Genomic DNA, 18057 nt, shown 5'->3' with positions numbered 1-18057 from the left:
AACACGATTTCCCTTTCATAAAATCATGTTGACCTGCTTCATTGTATAATGATTTTCTAAATGTCCTGTTACTGCTTCCCTAATGATCGATTCTTGCATTCCCTCAATGCAGATATTAGGCTAACTGGCCTAGAGTTTCCTGTTTCTGCCTGCCTCCTTTCTTGAAGACAGAAGTCACATTTGTAGCTTCCTAATCCATTGGAACCTTTACAGAATTTAGGGAATTTCAGAAGATTACAAACCACGCATTCACTATCTCTGCAGCCAATTATTTTAAGATGTTAGGATACAGAGCATCAGGTCCGGGGGACTCGTCAACCTTTAGCCCACGGGTCTTCCTTGCAGTTTTTCCGTATTAATATTGATTTTTAAAGTCTCTCCCTTCCTTTTACCCTTTGTTTCTACTAATGTTGGGATTTTGTTGTGTCTTTTCCATGAAAACAGATACAAATACTTGTTCAAAGTTTCTGCCCTTTCCTCTTTTCCCATTACTAACTCTGAGTCTCACCCTCTAAGGGACAAATGTTGACTTCAGCTACACTCTTCCTTCAGAAATTCCAATCATGACCAGCTTGTAGCGACGTCTCAGTAATAGCAAGCACATCAAAGCAGTAACATCCCACATTGAAATAAAACTTGAACGTCATAAAACATCCCAAGACACTTCACAGGAGCGTGATCAAACAAAATTTGACATCTAAACATGTACGGAGATATTCGGGACAGGTAACACAAAGCTAGATCAAAGCGGGTGGTTTGTACAGTAACTTAAAAGAGGAGAGAGTGAGGAGAAGTTGAGGGACGTAATTTAAGACCTTATGGCCCAGGCACCTGAAGGACGTTCACATTTGAGAAGTAATTAAAATTGGGGTTGAGGCAGAGGCCAGAATTGGAGGAGTGAAGAGATCGCAGATGAGGGGGTGGGGGGTTGTAGAGAATGGGGGAGTTACAGAGCTAGGGAAGGTTGACGGGGATGGAGGAGGTTACAGAGATAGGGAGGGTTGTCGTGCTGGTGGAGCAAAAGAGGTAGGGGAGTTTTAGGGGCTGGAAAAGGGAACAGAGATAGGGAGGGTTGCAGGGACTGGAGCAGGTAACAGAAATATGGAGGGCTATAAGGACTGGAGGTCTTTACAGAGATAGGGAAATTTTTAGGGGACAAAGGAGGTTACAGCCATAGGAAGGCTTGCCATGCTAGCATCGGTTACAGAGATAGGGAGATCTTCAAAGACTGGTGTAGATTGCAGAGGGAGTGACATTTGTAGGGACTAGAAGAGATTAATTAGATAGCGAGTGTTGTAGTGGGTGGAGGAGGTTCGAGAGATATGCGGGTTGCAGAGGTTGGTGAAGGTTACAGAGATATGGAGCGGTGAGGCGGATGGAGGATGTTAAGGTGTTAGAGAGTGCTTTCTGGGCAAGAGGAGGTTACAGAGATAGGGAGGGCTGTCAGGACTTGAACATTTTTAATAGATAGGGAATGCTGTAGGGGCTGGAGGAAGCTGCAGAGGGGGATGGGTTGCAAGGTCAGGAAGAGGTTACAGAGATGAGGAAGATGGATGGCCAGAGGATGTCACAGAGAGAGGGATGGTTGTAGGAGCTGGAAGAGGTTACATAGCCAGGGAGTATTGTAAGGACTGGAGGAGATTACAGAGGCAGGGTGGGTTGTAGGGGATATAGAGGAGCTCACAGATATAAGGATAATTGCAGGGAATGGAGTATATTACTGAGTTAAGGGAGGGTTGTGGCGACAGAAAAAGTTTATTGCGATAGGGAGTATTGTCGTAGCTAGAGGAAGTTATAGAGATAAGTAGGGTTGTAGGGGCTGGAAGAGGTAACAGAGAAAGGGAAAATTGTAGGAGCTGGAGAGAGGGAGGATTGTGGGAGTTTGTGGAGAGTATAGACAAAGGGAGGCTCGTAAGCAATGGAGGTTACACAGATAGCTAGGGTTATTGGGGTTGGAGGGTGTTACAGAAATAGAGAAGGTTTTAAGGGCAGGACGGAGTTATAGAGAAAGGGAGGGTTGTAAGAATTTGGGCAGATTACAGAGATAGACATGGTTATATGGCTGGAAGAGATTGCAAAGATAAGGAGGGCTATAGAAGTTGGGGGAATACAGTGATAGGGAGAATTGTCGGGACTGGAGGAGTGTAGAGAGATAATAAGGTTTATAGGGGCTGGCGTAGGTTACAGAGAATGGTGTGCTCTAAGATTTGGAGGAAATTACAGAGATAGGGAGATTTGTAGGGGCTGGAGGTGGTTACAAATTTAGAGAGGCTTGTAGGTTTGGAGGATGATACCGAAGTAGGGAAGTTGTAGCGGCTGAAGATGTTAACGAATTGGTAGGATTAAAGGGCTGGAGGTGCTTACGGTGATATGGAGAGTTGTAGGGACTGGAGTTGGTGACAGATGCAAGGGCAGCTCGAGCGACTAGAAGAGTTTATTGAGATAGGGAGGTTAGTGGACTTTATCAGATGTCGGGTGGGCTGCAGATGCGGGAGAAGGTCGCAGAGATGGTGAAGGTTGCAAGGACTTGAAACGTGCACAGAGAGAGTGATAGGACTGGAGGAGGGTGGCGAGATCGTGAGTTTGTAAGAGTTGATGGTTGTTACAGAGATAGGAGGGTTGTAAGGAGTGAGGAGGTTACAGAGATAGGGAGTGTTTTGGGGCTGGAGCAGTTGACAGAGTTCGGGAGGTTTGTCGGGCTGGAGCGGGTTAGAAAGATATGGAGGGTTGTTTGGGCTGGAGGAGGTTACAGAGTTAGGGATGGGTATCGGGCTTGGGGAAGTTACAGAGATTAGCAGGGTTGTAGTTGTGGGAGGAGGTTACAGCGATTGGGAGGCTTGTAGGGCTGGCGAAGGTTATAAGATAGGGAGGGTTGTGGGGCGGAGGAGAACACAGAGACGGGGAGAGTTGCAGTGCTGAAGACGTTACATAGATTAGGAAGGTTCTAAGGATTGAGAACGTTGTTGATAATGAGGGTTGTAGGGCTGAAGGAGCTTGCAAAATTAGGGAGGGTTGTGGGAGCTGGAGGGCATTACAGACATTGGGAGTTTTATAGGACTAAAAAGGTTACAGAAATAGAGAGGGTTTTAAAAACTTGAGAAGCTTACACATATAGGGAGGGGTCTAGTTTCTGGACGATGTTATAGAGATTGGGAGGGTTGTTTGGGCCAGAGAAGTTTACAGAGATAGAAAGCGGTATAGGGGATTAATGATGGTGCAGAGATAGAGGTTGTGATGGGGCCTGGTGGACGTTGCAGATTTAGGAATGTTGGGAAGCCCGGAGGGATTTGAAAGGCAGGATGTCAAGTTTAAAATTGAGACTTTGCGGACCAACAAGCAACGTAGATCAGTGAGCACACTGGTCATAATTGAGATAGATTTTGTGCGGCTAACGGCACTTGGCAGCTGAGTTTTTAATGTCCTCAAGTTTATGGAGGGTTGAATGTGGAAGGCCACCCCGAAGTGTGTTGGAATAGTCAAATGTAGAGACAATAAAGACAGGGACGAGTGTTCAGTAGCAGATGAGCTGATGCAGAGACAGAGGCGAATGATGTTTTGGAGGTGGAAATGGACGGGCTTCATGATAGTGCAGCTGTGTTGTTGGAAGCTCATCTCGGATTCAAACATGACACGGAAGTTGTGAACAGAAGAGCGTGGAGTGGGTGGTGAGGGCACAGATTTTGTGGCATGTCCGCAGATAATGGATTGAGTTTTCCAACTGGATATTTGCATTAAATTTCTTCTCATCCTGTACTGGATGTTAGACAAGCAAACTGATATTTTACAGACAGTCGAGAGAGGTGGTGGTGAGGTAGATTGGGTGTCATCAGCATGCATGTGGAAACTAACGCTGTCGTATTGGATGATGTGGCTGAGGGGCAGCTTGTAGGTGATAAATAGGAGGCAGCCAAGGATACATCCCTAGGGGACACCAGAGGTAATGGTTTTTGGAACAGCAGGTGAAGCCATTGCAAGTGATTCTCTGACTACGATTAGGCAAATAAGTTTGGAACCAGGTGAGAGCTTTCCCACCAAGCTGGACGACAAGCGGAGAGGTGTTGGAGGAGGATGGGGTGGTGAAACATGCCAATGGCTGCAAACAGATCGACAAGGGCGTGCAGGGCTAATTTATCTTTGTCACAGTCACAGAAGATGCCATTTGTGACTTTGCTAAGAGCTGTTCAGTTTCTGTGGCAGAGCGGAAACCTGATTGGAGGGATTCAAACATGGAGTTCCAGGGAAGATATTCACGGATTTGAGAGGAGACAACACGTTTAAGGACTTTGGAGACGAAAGGGGGAACAAAGAACAACAGAACAAAGAACAGTACAGCACAGGAACAGGCCATTCGGCCCTCCAAGCCTGAGCCGATCTTGATGCCTGCGTAATCTAAAACCTTCTACATTTCCGGTGTTGGTATCCCTCTATTGCCATCCTATTCATGTATTTGTCAAGATGCCTCTTAAATGTCTCTATGATAACTGCTTCCACCACCTCGCCCGGCAACAAGTTCCAGGCACTCACCACTCTCTGTGTAAAGAACTTGCCTTGCACATCCCCTCTAAACTTTGCCCCTCTCATCTTAAACCTATGTCCACTCGCAACTGACTTTTCCACACTAGGAAAACGTTTCTGACTATCCACTCCGTCCATGCCGCTCATAACTTTGTAAACCTCTATCATGTCGCCACTCCACCTCCGTCGTTCCAGTGAAAACAATCCGAGTTTATCCAACCTCTCCTCATAGCAAATGCCCTCCAGACCAGGCAACATCCTGGTAAACCTCTTTTGTACCCTTTCCAAAGCCACCACGTCCTTCTGGTAGTGCGGCAACCAGAATTGCACGCAATATTCTAAGTGTGGCCTAATTAAAGTTCTGTACAGCTGCAGCATGACTTGCCTATTTTTATACTCTATGACCCGACCGATGAAGGAAAGCATGCTGCATGCCTTCTTGCCTACCTTATCCACCTGCGTTGCCATTTTCAGTGAACTGTACGCCCAGATCTCTCTGCCTGTCATTGCTCCTAAGGGTTCTGCCATTTACTGTATTCTTACAACCTGCATTAGACCTTCCAAAATGCATTACCTCACATTTGTCCGAATTAAACTCCATCTGCCATCTTTCCGCCCAAGTCTCCAACCGATCGATATCCTGCTTTATCCTCTGACAATCCTCAACACTGTCCACAACTCCACCAACCTTTGTGTCATCCGCAAACTTACTAATCAGACCAGCTACATTTTCCTCCAAATCATTTATATATACTATAAACAGCAAAGCACTGATTCCTGCGGAAAACCACAAGTCACATGCCTCCATTCAGAAAAGCACCCTTCCACTGCTACCCTCTGTCTTCTCTGACCGAGCCAGTTATGTATCCATCTTGCCAGCTCACCTCTGATCCCGTGTGACTTCACCTTTTGTAACAGTCTGCCATGAGGCACCTTGTCAAAGGCTTTACTGAAGTCCATATAGATAACATCCACTGCCGTTCCTTCATCAATCATCTTTGTCACTTCCTCAAAAAACTCTATCAAATTAGTGAAAAACGACCTCCCCTTCACAAAACCATGCTGTGTCTTGCTAATAAATCCATTTGTTTCCAAATGGGAGTAAATCCTGTCTCGAAGAATCCTCTCTAATAACTTCCCTGCCACTGAAGTAAGGCTCACCGGCCTATAATTTCCTGGATTATCCTTGCTACCCTTCTTAAACAAAGTCACAACATTGGCTATTCTCCAGTCCTCTGGGACCACACCTGCAGCCAATGAGGATGCAAAGATTTCTGTCAAGGACACAACAATTTCTTCCCTTGCCTCCCTCAGTATTCTGGTGTAGATCCCATCAGGCCCTGGGGACTTAGCTGCCTTAATGCTTTGCAAGACACCCAACACATCCCCCGTTTTGATCATGAGATGACTGAGACTGCACTCCCTTCCCGAGGCTCATCATCCAAGTCATTCTCCTTGGTGAATACTGATGCACAGTACTCATTTAGTACCTCGCCCATTTCCTCTGGCTCCACACATAGATTCCCTTCTCTGTCATTGAGTGGGCCAACCCTTTCCCTGGTTGCCCTGTTGCTCTTTATATATGTATAAAAAGCCTTGGGATTTTCCGTAATCCTGTTTGCCAATGACTTCTCAGAACGCCTTTTAGCCCTCCTGACTCCTTGCTTAAGTTCCTTCCTACTGTCTTTATATTCCTCAAGGGATTCGCCTATTCCTAGCCTTCCAGCCCTTACAAATGCTTCCTTTTTCTTTTTGACGAGGCACACAATATTCCGCATTATCCAAGGTTCCCGAAACTTGCCAAACTTATCCTTCCTCGTCACAGGAAGATGCTGGTCCTGGATTCTAATCAAGTTACATTTGAAAGACTCCCACATGACAGATGTTGATTTACCCTCAAACAGCCGCCCCCAATCTAAATTCTTTAGTTCCTGCCTAATATTGTTATAATTAGCCTTCCCCCAATTTAGCGCCTTCACCCAAGGACTACTCTTACCCTTATGCACAAGTACCTTAAAACATATGGAATTATGGTCACTGTTCCCGAAATGCTCCCCTACTGAAACTTCGACCAGCTGAGTGGGCTGATCCCGGCGGCAGTGAGTGTTGGATTCTGGGATGGGGGTCAGCTCCCGGAGTATGGGGTAGTGGAGTGCGTGTGGGGGATGGGTGCGGGGAGTTTTGAAATCCAGAGGGGTGGGTGGGTGTGTCTGATCCCAGGGGGCTGTTGGAATCCAGGGAGAGAGTGCTGATCTTGAGGGTTTCCAATCGCCAATCCCTGGGTCTTTGTGCGGGCCCTGGGATCTAATGGAGAAACCCAGCCGGACACAGTTAAATCTGAAAAACAGATTCATTCAGAGACTTCCAAACACATTAAAATATTTAAATGACCAACCTCCCTCCTGGGAGTGGTTTTCTGCCCCTCGCCCTGTCTCGACTTGGTTAAACCCAGAGGTGGACGGGTCGGAGGTGGGTTGGGGTCTGGGTTGAGATTTTCACATTTTAACCTCTGACCCAATCCCATTCCAGCTTTTTTTGTTCCTAAAATTCTTTATTACTGTAAGGGTCAGACAGGGAGAATATTTGATCAGTAATTTCCAGTTTCTTTTCCCTTCTCTCTCTTACAGTTAATTTACTGGCCATTGTGATTCTGTCCCGGGGAAAATGCGGACTCTCCACCAGCACCACTCGTTACCTGGTGGCCGTGGCAACAGCAGATCTAATGATCATTATCACTGAGGTTATACTGATGCGGATTGGTTATTATTATTTACTGGGATCGTTCCTGAACATCACCCCTGTGTGTAGTGCTACCATGCTCCTGTTTCGTGCAGCCACTGACTGTTCAGTCAGGTTCACTGTCACTTTCACCTTTGATCGATTTGGGGCATTTGTTACCAGAAGCTGAAAACTAAATATTGCACCGCGAAAACTGCATCTGTGGTTCTAGCAACAACAGGCATTCCGCTCTGTTTAAAAAACATCCCCTTTTACTTTACATTTGAAAGTAGAGAGATAATCGAAAATGTACCGTGGGGCTGTTCTATGAAGCCAAGCTGTTATACTGAGCCCGGATGGGTGGGATTTGACTGGTTTGATACGGTTTTAATCCCATTGCTCCCATTCACTTTAATTCTGTTGCTCAACACTCTGAAAGTCAGACACATTATAGTGACCAGTCACGTCCGTAAGGGACTGAGGGGTCAGAGCAAGGGAGAGCATCGCAGTGACCCAGAGGTGTGGAGCAGAAGGAAGTCTGTGATTTTACTCTTCACCATATCCGGCAGCTTCATACTTCTGTGGTTGGTGACTGTTATACATTTCTTCTATTACTGCATTACCAGAACACAACACAGGGATTACAACTATTCTGAATATATATTTCTAGATGTTGGATTCATGCTGCAGCTTTTAAGTTGCTGCACAAACACATTTATTTATGTGGTGACCCAGTCCAAGTTCCGAGAACAGCTCAAAGGTGTTGTGAAATATCCAGTTAAATCAATTATTCAATTAATTAATAAACAAAACTGAGAGCTGCTCAGAGGCGGGTCCCACAGTTTCCAATCTATGAGTAGGGGTTGCTGACGTCTAGACAAGCCCAGCCGACACGCTCAGATGGAGAAACGGGAACCGGGCCAAGGGAGAGGGGCAGGGCTCGGCACAGGAGACGACAGTCCTGGTGCATCAGCTTAGTGGCTGCTCGAATGGACGGGGCTGAATCAGGGTAACCAGGAATGAGGGAGCACAGCTGTGTCGGAGGGTCAGTACTGAGGGAGCACTGCAGTGTCATAGGGTCAGTACTGAGGGAGAGCTGCACTGTCAGAGAGTCAGTACTCAGGGTGTGCTGCGCTGTCAGATGGTTACTAATGAGGGAGCACTGCACTGTCAGAGAGTCAGTACTGAGGGTGTGCTGCAGTGTCAGAGAGTCAGTGATGAGGGGGAACTGCACTGTCGGAGGGTCAGTGCTGAGGGAGTGCTGCAGTTTCAGATGGCCAGCAATGGAGGACCACTGCACTGCTGGAGTGTCTGTTCTGAGGTCGCGCTGCACTGTCAGAGGTCAGTACTGAGGGGATGCCACATTCTCAGAGGATCAGTACTGAGGGAGTTCTGCACTGTCGAAGGCTCAGTACTGTGCGAGTTCTGCACTGTCGGACCGTCTGTATTGAGGGAGTGCCGCACTGTCAGAGGGTCAGCACTGAGGGATTGCTGCTCTGTTGGAGTGTCATTACTGAGGGAGTGCTGCACTGTCGGAGGGGCAGTATTGAAGGAGTGCCGCACTGTTGGAGGGTCGATTTAGTGGGAGCGCCACACTGCCGAAGGTTCAGTAGTCAGGGAGTGCCGCACTGTCGGAGTGTCAGTACTGAGCGAGTGCCGCACTGTCAGAGGATCAGTACTGAGGGATGCCGCAGTTTCGGAGAGTCATTACTGCGAGGGTGCCGCACTTTCGGAGTGTCAGTACTGAGCGAGTGCCGCACTGTCAGAGGGTCAATACTGAGGGATGCCGCAGTTTCGGAGGGTCAGTGCTGAGGGTGTGCCGCAATGTCTGAGGGTTCAGTACTGAGGAAGTGGTGCACTGTCGGTGGGACAGTACTGAGGGAGCGCTGCACTGTCGGAGTGTCAGTACTGAGACAGTGCTGCACTGTATGAGGGTCTGTACTGAGGGAGTACCGCACTGTCTGAGGGTTAGTACTGAGGGAGAGCTGCACTGTCAGATGCTCAGTGCTGAGGGAGTGCTGCACTGTCTGAGGGTCAGTACTGAGGGAGTGCTGCACTGTCGGAAGGTCAGTTCTGAGGGAGTGCTGCACTGACAGACTTGTGTTGTATAGAATATAAAAAAACTAATATGAACCAGATTTTCAGATGTTTCGGCGGCACATTCAGAGAAATCTCCCTCTGCCCATCAGCTCAATGGAGGACCATCATGTTGTATAGTCTCATCATTAACAGTACAGCTGGACATTTGACCAATGATTCTGAATGCATTGACAATTAGAAAGAGGAACAGTGAATTCAGCAAAGGTGTAGCTAACAATGTTCTCTATAAATTATTGAACAAAACAACTGAGAGCAGACCAGAGGTGGGTACCAGTGTTTCCAGTGTTTGAAAAGCTCTCTTCGTTTATAAACTCTTCAGTGTGTATCACTGTGCCCAACATTGTGAGGCCTCTCCTGGTCTGTTAGCTCTCCGTGTTTATAAATACTTCAGTGTATTCCACTGTGACTGGCACTGTGAGGCCTCTCCTGGTCTGTCAGCTCTCTGCATTTATAAGCTCTGTATTGTATTTCACTGTGACTAACATTGTGAGGCCTCTCTTGGTCAGCTCTCTGTGTTTCTTCACACTTCTGTTTATTTCGCAATTTCCAACGGTGTGAGGCCTCCCCTGGTATGTCAACTCTCTGTGTTTGTGAACTACACAATCTCCATCACTGTGTCTAACACTATGAGGTCTCACCTGGTGTGTCAGCTCTCTTTGTTTCTAAACTCTTCTCTGTATTTCACTGTGTCCAAGAGTGTGAGGCCTCCTGCAGTCTGTCAGCTCTCTATTTATATAAAATCTTCAGCGGATTTCTCCATGTCCAACACAGTTCGGACCAGGTGAGAAAGTTGTCTCGTGTTCCCGTTCAGCCTTCACCTGGTATTACTGTAACATGGTTTCAACTTTACAAAAAGCTGTTTTTAGCTCAACCTTGGTGAATCCTTGTTCACCACTTTCCAATTATAAGGCAAAGAAACCAGGACACACAGGTTTTCTCAGGTTGAAAGAAGAAAAGTGAAATTTTATTAAACTTAAACTCTAATTTGGTTAACACCTACGGATACACGACGGGCCCATGCTCGCATGCATATGCGATATACATATGCAGATCGGGTCTGAAAAGAGCAAAAAATATAAAGTGGAAAGGTTTGAGGTAATCTCCGAAGAGGGTCGTTTGTTTGTGCTTCGTGCTCACTGTCGAATTCTTGACTGTGGGTAAATCTTGCTTCTCGCTGGGGCCCAGTATTCTTCTTAAACCTTCTTCATTGCAGGAGACTTTTCCCTCACGGGGTTCATATGTCTTCAGTGAGCTTTGGTGCTCCATGAGTAAGAGATGGAGGGCAGATAGACAGGGAGGAGGACTTCTTCACTTTAGGAGCATTCTGCTTTCTCTCTGGCATCCTCAAGAGCTTTTGATCAATTCAGTAATCCTCCAGGTGGCCAAGCAGATTATTCATGTGACTAATTGGTTTGACCACGTCCATTTGTGTATTTGGTTATCTTAACAGTCAGCCTGGAATGTGAGCTCCCCCACCTTCAATGTCTTGTGATCAAAAGTCCATTGTGGGTTGAATGTGTCAGGGAATGGTCATTCGTCCTTTCTAAGCACTGTATGTAAAGATGCAAAAGTCTTTTTTTTTTACAGTCAAGATCTGGCAGTCCTTGTAACAGGCCTTCTCTTCTTCCCAGCAACAATTTAATATTTAATGTCCAAGTCGGCAAAGTTAATGTGCCTCATTCTTGGCAACTGGGGCGGGGGGTGGGGTGGGGGGTGATGGGAGGGGCCTGCATGACAAACACTGTGAGGCCTCCACTGTGCTCTCAGATCTCTGTGTTTATAAACACTTCAGTGTATTCCACTGTGTCAAACAGTGTGAGGCCTCCCCAGTCTGTCAGCTTTCTGTGTTGTTATCACCGACCACTCCAGTCAAAGCCCCCAATCAAAATGTATGATTCTGATTGTAGTGGGAGAAACGCACTGTTAATTCAATCCCGTACCTCCACTGATCGCCTAACGTATCATTTTAAACTTTCCAAGATAAAGAACAACACAGCCAAATTGCACTATCTATTAACCCCCATATGAGGCGAACCAAACCAGGTGTCTTTAAGTCAACAAATTAACTGTTTGATTCGAAAAACTAAATTCTTAAACAGTCCTTGCAAATTTACAGTCCAGTTTTGTTTGAAGTCCTCACAGCCGTCCGATGGTGAGAAAAGGTTCTTCTGCAGTGCAACAAAGTCTGTCGTCTAATTCCAGCAGTAAATGATGCTTTCCTTTACAGTGAATTTTTTTTTGTAGTTGTGTAGAAATACAGCACTGAAACAGGCCCTTCGGCCCACCGAGTCTGTGCCGACCATCATCCACCCATTTATACTAATCCTACACCAATTCCATATTCCTACCACATCCCCACCTGCCCCTATATTGCCCTACCACCTACCTATACTAGGGGCAATTTATAATGGCCAATTTAACTATCAACCTGCAAGTCTTTGGCATGTGGGAGAAAACCGGAGCACCCAGAGAAAACCCACGCAGACACAGGGAGAACTTGCAAACTCCACACAGGCAGTACCCGGAATTGAACCCGGGTCGCTGGAGCTAACCACTGCGTCACTGTGCCGCAACTTGCAAACACTTTCAATAGAATCAATCTGACTTTAGAAATTTCGAGGGATAAAATATTGTTACAATCTAACTTCACTTCCTTCAGATTAAATTACCAGAGATCTCTGTTTTTGCTTGACTGTTTTTAGAATTTTGAGAGAAAATAATTAAACAGACTAAATTCTCTTCCTTCAGGTTAGGTGGCTGAGAGCTCTTTTTCCTTCTGACTCCAAAAAAATCCAGTTCAAAATTGAATACTGGCAAATGTATCATGTGATGCTCAGTGACTGTATCCAAATTAACGAGGATGCACCTTTGAATCGCAGTCTGCGAATGGTTGTATCCAACGGCAACTATAAAAGCATTTTCTCTAACTTCTGAGGGTTTCTGGTTATTAAAGCAGTACTGATCCTTTGCAAGCCTGAGAGAGACACCACATATTTCCTGGAGAGAAACGAAACCTACAGGTCCATGACAGTGTTTATAAAAATTTCAATATATTTCACGGTGCCCAACACCATGAGGCCTCCACTGGTCTGTCAGCTTTCTGTGTTTATAAACACTTCAGTGTATATCACTGCGTCCAACAGTGTGAGCCCGTCCCTGGTCATTCAGCTCTTGGTGCTTAGAAGCATTTCATTAAATTTCACTGTGTCCAACAGTGTGTGTCCTCCCCTGGTCTATCAGCTTTCTGTGTTTAGAAACACTTCAGTGCATTTCACTGTGCCCAACAGTGTGAGACCTCCCTGGTCAATCAGCTTTCTGTGTTTGGAAACACTTCAGTGTATTTCACTGTGTCCAACAGTGTGAGGTGTTTGATTATCTGTTTGTTAGTTGATGCTAGAATAATGCTGATGTTACTGGATTAGACATTTACATCTCTAGATTCATGGTCTGCAGACTGCAATTTAAATCACAGTACAGCAGCTGGAAACTTTCAATTCAGCCTCACAGCTCCAGCGAAACGGGTTCGATTCTGGGTACTGCCTGTGTGGAATTTGCAAGTTCTCCCTGTGTTTGCATGGGTTTTCGCCGGGTGCTCCGGTTTCCTCCCACCACCAAAAGACTTGCAGCTGATAGGTAAATTGGCCATTATAAATTGCCCCTAGTAGCGATAGGTGGTTGGGGAATATAGGGACAGGTGGGGATATTGTGGGAATATGGGATTAGTGTAGGATTGGTATGAATGGGTTGTTGATGGTCGGCACAGACTAGGTGGGCCGAAGGGCCTGTTTCAGTGCTGTATCTCTAAATAAATAAAATAAAGTTCATTCAATTAGTCTGGAATCGAAAGTTAATCTTAGTATTGCTGAAAATGGAGACATCTTGTCGAAGCTTTTCGTCTTGCACTCATCAGGACAATCCACAAGAATAAACAAAGGAAAAGAAAACAACAAAGGAAAACTGTCTGAGAAGACAGTGCTGATTGGTTGGCAAGTGAACTCTGATTGGTTGAGGCGTTGCCATGGAGAATGCAAGAGTTTCCGATGTACTGACAGTTAATTGACAAGCTTTGTTTGAAATTTAAAGCAGGCACACCTTGATTCCGATTGGTCAAGGCATTGCCCTGAGGGATGAACCAGCGAAATGCTGTCATTTATTTGGTTTAGCTGAAACAGGCGCAATGTTTGTATATGTTCTTTCTGTCTGCAAAGAACAGTTCCCTGTGTATTAATATATGCAGATTAAATGAACTGATGTCTCTCAGCCTCCAAAGAGACATGAGGAAGAGGAAGAGTAAACCCACCACAGTGTCACACACAGTCACCAGCTCAGATACTGGCTCTGTGTAAACTTTAGAGGGTAGTGTTGAGTCGGGATCAGCACGTGGTGAGTCACTGGCACGAATGCGCAGCAGCCAGGCCAGGGGGATAGGACAGCTCGTATGTGAATTCCCCAGAAGGCGAGGTTACTAAAGCGTTCTGCTGGCTGAGGGGAGACTGAAGGGCCGAATGGCCGACTGCTACTTCCATTTGTTACTTTGTTCACCCACTTGAACTTATTGCACAGGAACAAGAGTTTGGTCATCTTCTCCTCTGAGTCTGCTACATAGAGACATGGGTCGACACAATGGCCCCCAGAAACTTCCAAAACTGGAACAGTTGGAGGCCATTCAGCCCCTCCAGGCTATTGCACAGGAACAGGATAAAGCCACTAAGCCCCGAGAGAATGTTACACAGGAACAGATGAAGTCCATTCAGCCATTCACAGAGGAGAAGGACATACAAAACCTTGAGCCTGTTACTCTGGAATAGGGGGAGGCATTCAGCTCCACTCAACTTACTCAAGGTTAGGAAGAGGCCATTCAGCCACTCGTGCATGTTACACAGGAACGGGAGGCCATTTAGCTCCTCAGTCCTTTGTCTACGAACAGCAGGAAGGCCATTCTGCCCCTCGATCATCTTGTCTTGTAACAGGGGAGGCCATTCAGCCCATCGATGCTTTTGTCCAGGAACCAGAGGAAGGCCATTCAGCCCTTCAAGCCTGTTGCATAGACATGTGTGGAGGTCAGTCGTCCCCTCGTGCATGATACACAGGAACAGAAGGATGTCGTTCATCCACTCGAGCCTGTTAAGAACATCAGAAACAGGAGCAGGATAAGACCATTCAGCCCCTCCATCCTGCTCTGGCATTCAATACGATCATAGCTGATCTTCTGCCTCAACTCCACTTTCCCACCCACTTCTCACATCCCTCGATTTCCTAACAGCACAAAAATCTGTCCAATCAGCTGTAAACATATTCAATGATGGAGCATCCAAAATCCTGGAGGACAGTGAAATCCAAAGATTCACAACCCTCTGAGTGAAGAAATTGCTCCTCATCTCCGCTCTAAATAACTGAACTCTTATCCTAATACTGAGCCCCCATGTTGTTGATTCCCCAGATAGGGGAAACAATCTCTCAGTAGCTACCCTGTCCAGCCCTTTCACAGTCATCAATGTTTAATTAAATCGTCTCACATTCTGATAAACTCCACAGAGTATCAGCCCAATTTAATCAGCCTCTCATCATCGGACAACCCATTCATCCCAGAGACCAACCTAGTGAACATTCACTGTACCGCCTCCAGTGTAAGAATATCCTGCCTCAGGTATGGAGACCAAAACTACACACAGTACTCCAGGTGTGGTCTCACCAAAGCCCTGTCAAATTGTATCAAGACTTCCCTATTCTTGTACTCTAACCCCATTGCAATAATTTAACTTCCTAATTGCTCGTTATGCCTGTATGCTAAATATCCATGTTCCTTGCTTTTGTACAGCCAAGTCACTATGAACATCAACATTTAACAGTTTCACGCCGACAAAAAAATTTCTGCTTTTCTTTTCTAACAATCAAGGTGAACAACCTCACTCTACCTCACATTATACTCCATCTAACAACTTGTTACCCACTCAATTAACCTGTCAATATCTCTTTGCAGCCTCTTTGTGTCCTCCTCACAGATAACATTCCCACCTCACTTTGTCTAATCAGGAAACTTAGAAACTCTGCTTCTCTTTCCACAGATGCTGCCAGACCTGCTGAGTGACTCCAGCATTTCTTGGTTTTGTTTTAGATACATTAGCCTCTGTCACTTCATCTCCAACAATAATAGAGATTGCTCATGTTGAATCTATGCTCATGTATTATGTGCAAATCCATGAGCATTAAGGTGATGTGGGAGTGACTACTCTTGATATCAAGGCAGCATTTGACCGAGTATGAGATCAAGGAGCCCTCGCAAAATTGGATTCAATGGAAATCAGGGGGGAAAATCTCTATTGGTTGGAGTCATACCTAATACAAAGGAAGATGGCTCTGGTTGTTGGAGGTCAATCATCTCAGTCCCAGGACATCACTGCAGGTGTTCCTCAAGTTAGTGTCCTCGGCTCAACGATCTTCAGCTGCTTCATCAATGATCTTCCCTCGATCATAATGTCGGATGTTGGGATGTTCACTGATGATTGCACAATGTTCGGCACCATTCCTGACTCCTCAGATACTGAAGCAGCTCATGTCCATATGCAGCAAGATCTGGACAACATCCAGGCTTGGGCAGATAAGTGACACGTAACATTCACACCAAACAAGTGTCAGGCAATGACTATCTCAAACAAGAGAGAATCAACCCAACTTCCATTGACGTTCGATGGCATGAAGATCAATGAATCCCCCAGTATCAACATGTTGTCGGGTGACCATTAAACAGAAACCGAACTGGAGTAGCCATAAAAATAAGGTGGAGACAAGAGCAGGTCAAAGGCTAGGAATCCTGTGGCCAGTAACTCACCTCCTGACACCCCAAAGCCTGTCCACCATCTACAAGGCACAGGTCAGGAGTGTCAGGAAATACTCTCACCTTACCTGGATGGGTGCAGCTCCAACAACACTCAAGAAGCTAGACACCATCCAGGACTAAGCAGCCCGCTTGATTGGCACCCCATCTTAAACATGCACTCCCACCAACACAGACGCACAGTGGCAGCAGTGTGTACCAACTACAAGATGCACTGCAGCAATGCACCGATGTTCCTTAGACAGCACCTTCCAAACACGCAATCTCTATCACCTGGAAGGACAAGGGTAGCAGATCCATGGGAACACCATGACCGACAAGTGCCCGTCCAAGACATGCACCATCCTGACTTGGAACTCTGTCGCCATTCCTTCACTGTCACTGGGTCAAAAACCTAGAAGTCCCTTCCTAACAGCACTGTGGGTGGACCTATCCACATAGACTGCAGCAATTCAAGAAAACGGCTCACCACCACCTTCTCAAGGGAAATTAGGGATGAACACTGAAGACTGGCCTTGCCAACCATGCTCACATCCCACAAACGAATTGAAAAGGCAGAGATAAAACCTGAGGTTCCAGTTAATTTTGAATTTTGACATGATTACCAAGACACACCATTTGCATTTAAAATTGATTGTTAATTTGAGCTAGATAACAGAATAACAATCCAATTATTTGCTTAATTATCCTTATAAATAGTCCACATTTAAAATGTTATATTTAATTGTTAACTTGAATTTGATAACTAATACACAGGGGCAATCGGGTTTAATTTAATTGGAAAATGGAACATAATGAAAACACTGGCTAATTATGAAATTGCCTTGATAAACAATACACAGAGATTAAAGATACAGTTAACTGTTCAATTGAATATAATAAATACACAGGCTAAGAACAGTAGATAATTGCTAAATTTATCTTAGAAACAAATGCATGGAGTACAAAGCTGCAGGTTCAATTGTAAATTATGACGCACAGTCATGGATTTAAGGGGACAGTACATTGTTTATCTGTGCTTGATCAGTGGATGGGGTAGCTGTTGAACAGGCAGATGCTGAGTGCAGAGAGTTTGTGAGGAAGGTTAGATAATTGACACGACAAAGTTGCAGCCAGTATGATGGGTTGAAGTGTGTCTATTTTAACGAAAGAAGTGTCAGAAATAAGGGTGATGAACTTAGAGTATGGATCAGTACTTGGAGCTACGATGTTATGGCCGTTACGGAGACGTGGATAACACAGGGGCAGGAATGGATGTTGGATGTTCCGGGGTTTAGATGTTTCAACAGGAATAGGGAGGGAGGTAAAAGAGGTGGGGGAGTGGCATTGCTAATCAGGGATAGTATCACAGCTGCAGAAAGGGAGGTCGTCGAGGAGGGTTTGTCTACTGAGTCATTATTGGTGGAAGTCAGAAACATGAAAGGAGCAGTCACTTTGTTGGGAGTTTTCTATAAACCCCCCAATAGCAACAGAGACACGGAGGAAAAGATTGGGAGGCAGATATTGGAAAGGTGCAGAAGTAACAGGGTTGTTGTCATGGGTGACTTCAACTTCCCTAATATTGATTGGAACCTCCTTAGTGCAAATAGTTTGGATGGAACAGTTTTTGTCATGTGTGTCCAGGAAGGTTTCCTGACTCAATATGTAGATCGGCCGACTCGAGGGGAGGCTATGTTGGACTTGGTGCTTGGCAACGAACCAGGCCAGGTGACAGATCTCTCGGTAGGAGAGAATTTCGGTGATAGTGATCACAACTCCCTGACATTGACTATCGTCATGGAGAGGGACAGGAGCAGACGGGATGGGAAATTATTAAATTGGGGGAGGGGGAATTGCAATGCTATTAGGCAGGAACTGGGGAGCATAAACTGGGAACAGATGTTCTCAGG

This window comes from Heterodontus francisci, chromosome 28 (genome assembly GCF_036365525.1).
Source record: "Heterodontus francisci isolate sHetFra1 chromosome 28, sHetFra1.hap1, whole genome shotgun sequence".
Taxonomy (NCBI): Eukaryota; Metazoa; Chordata; class Chondrichthyes; order Heterodontiformes; family Heterodontidae; genus Heterodontus; species Heterodontus francisci.
This window is presented reverse-complemented; position numbering follows the sequence as displayed.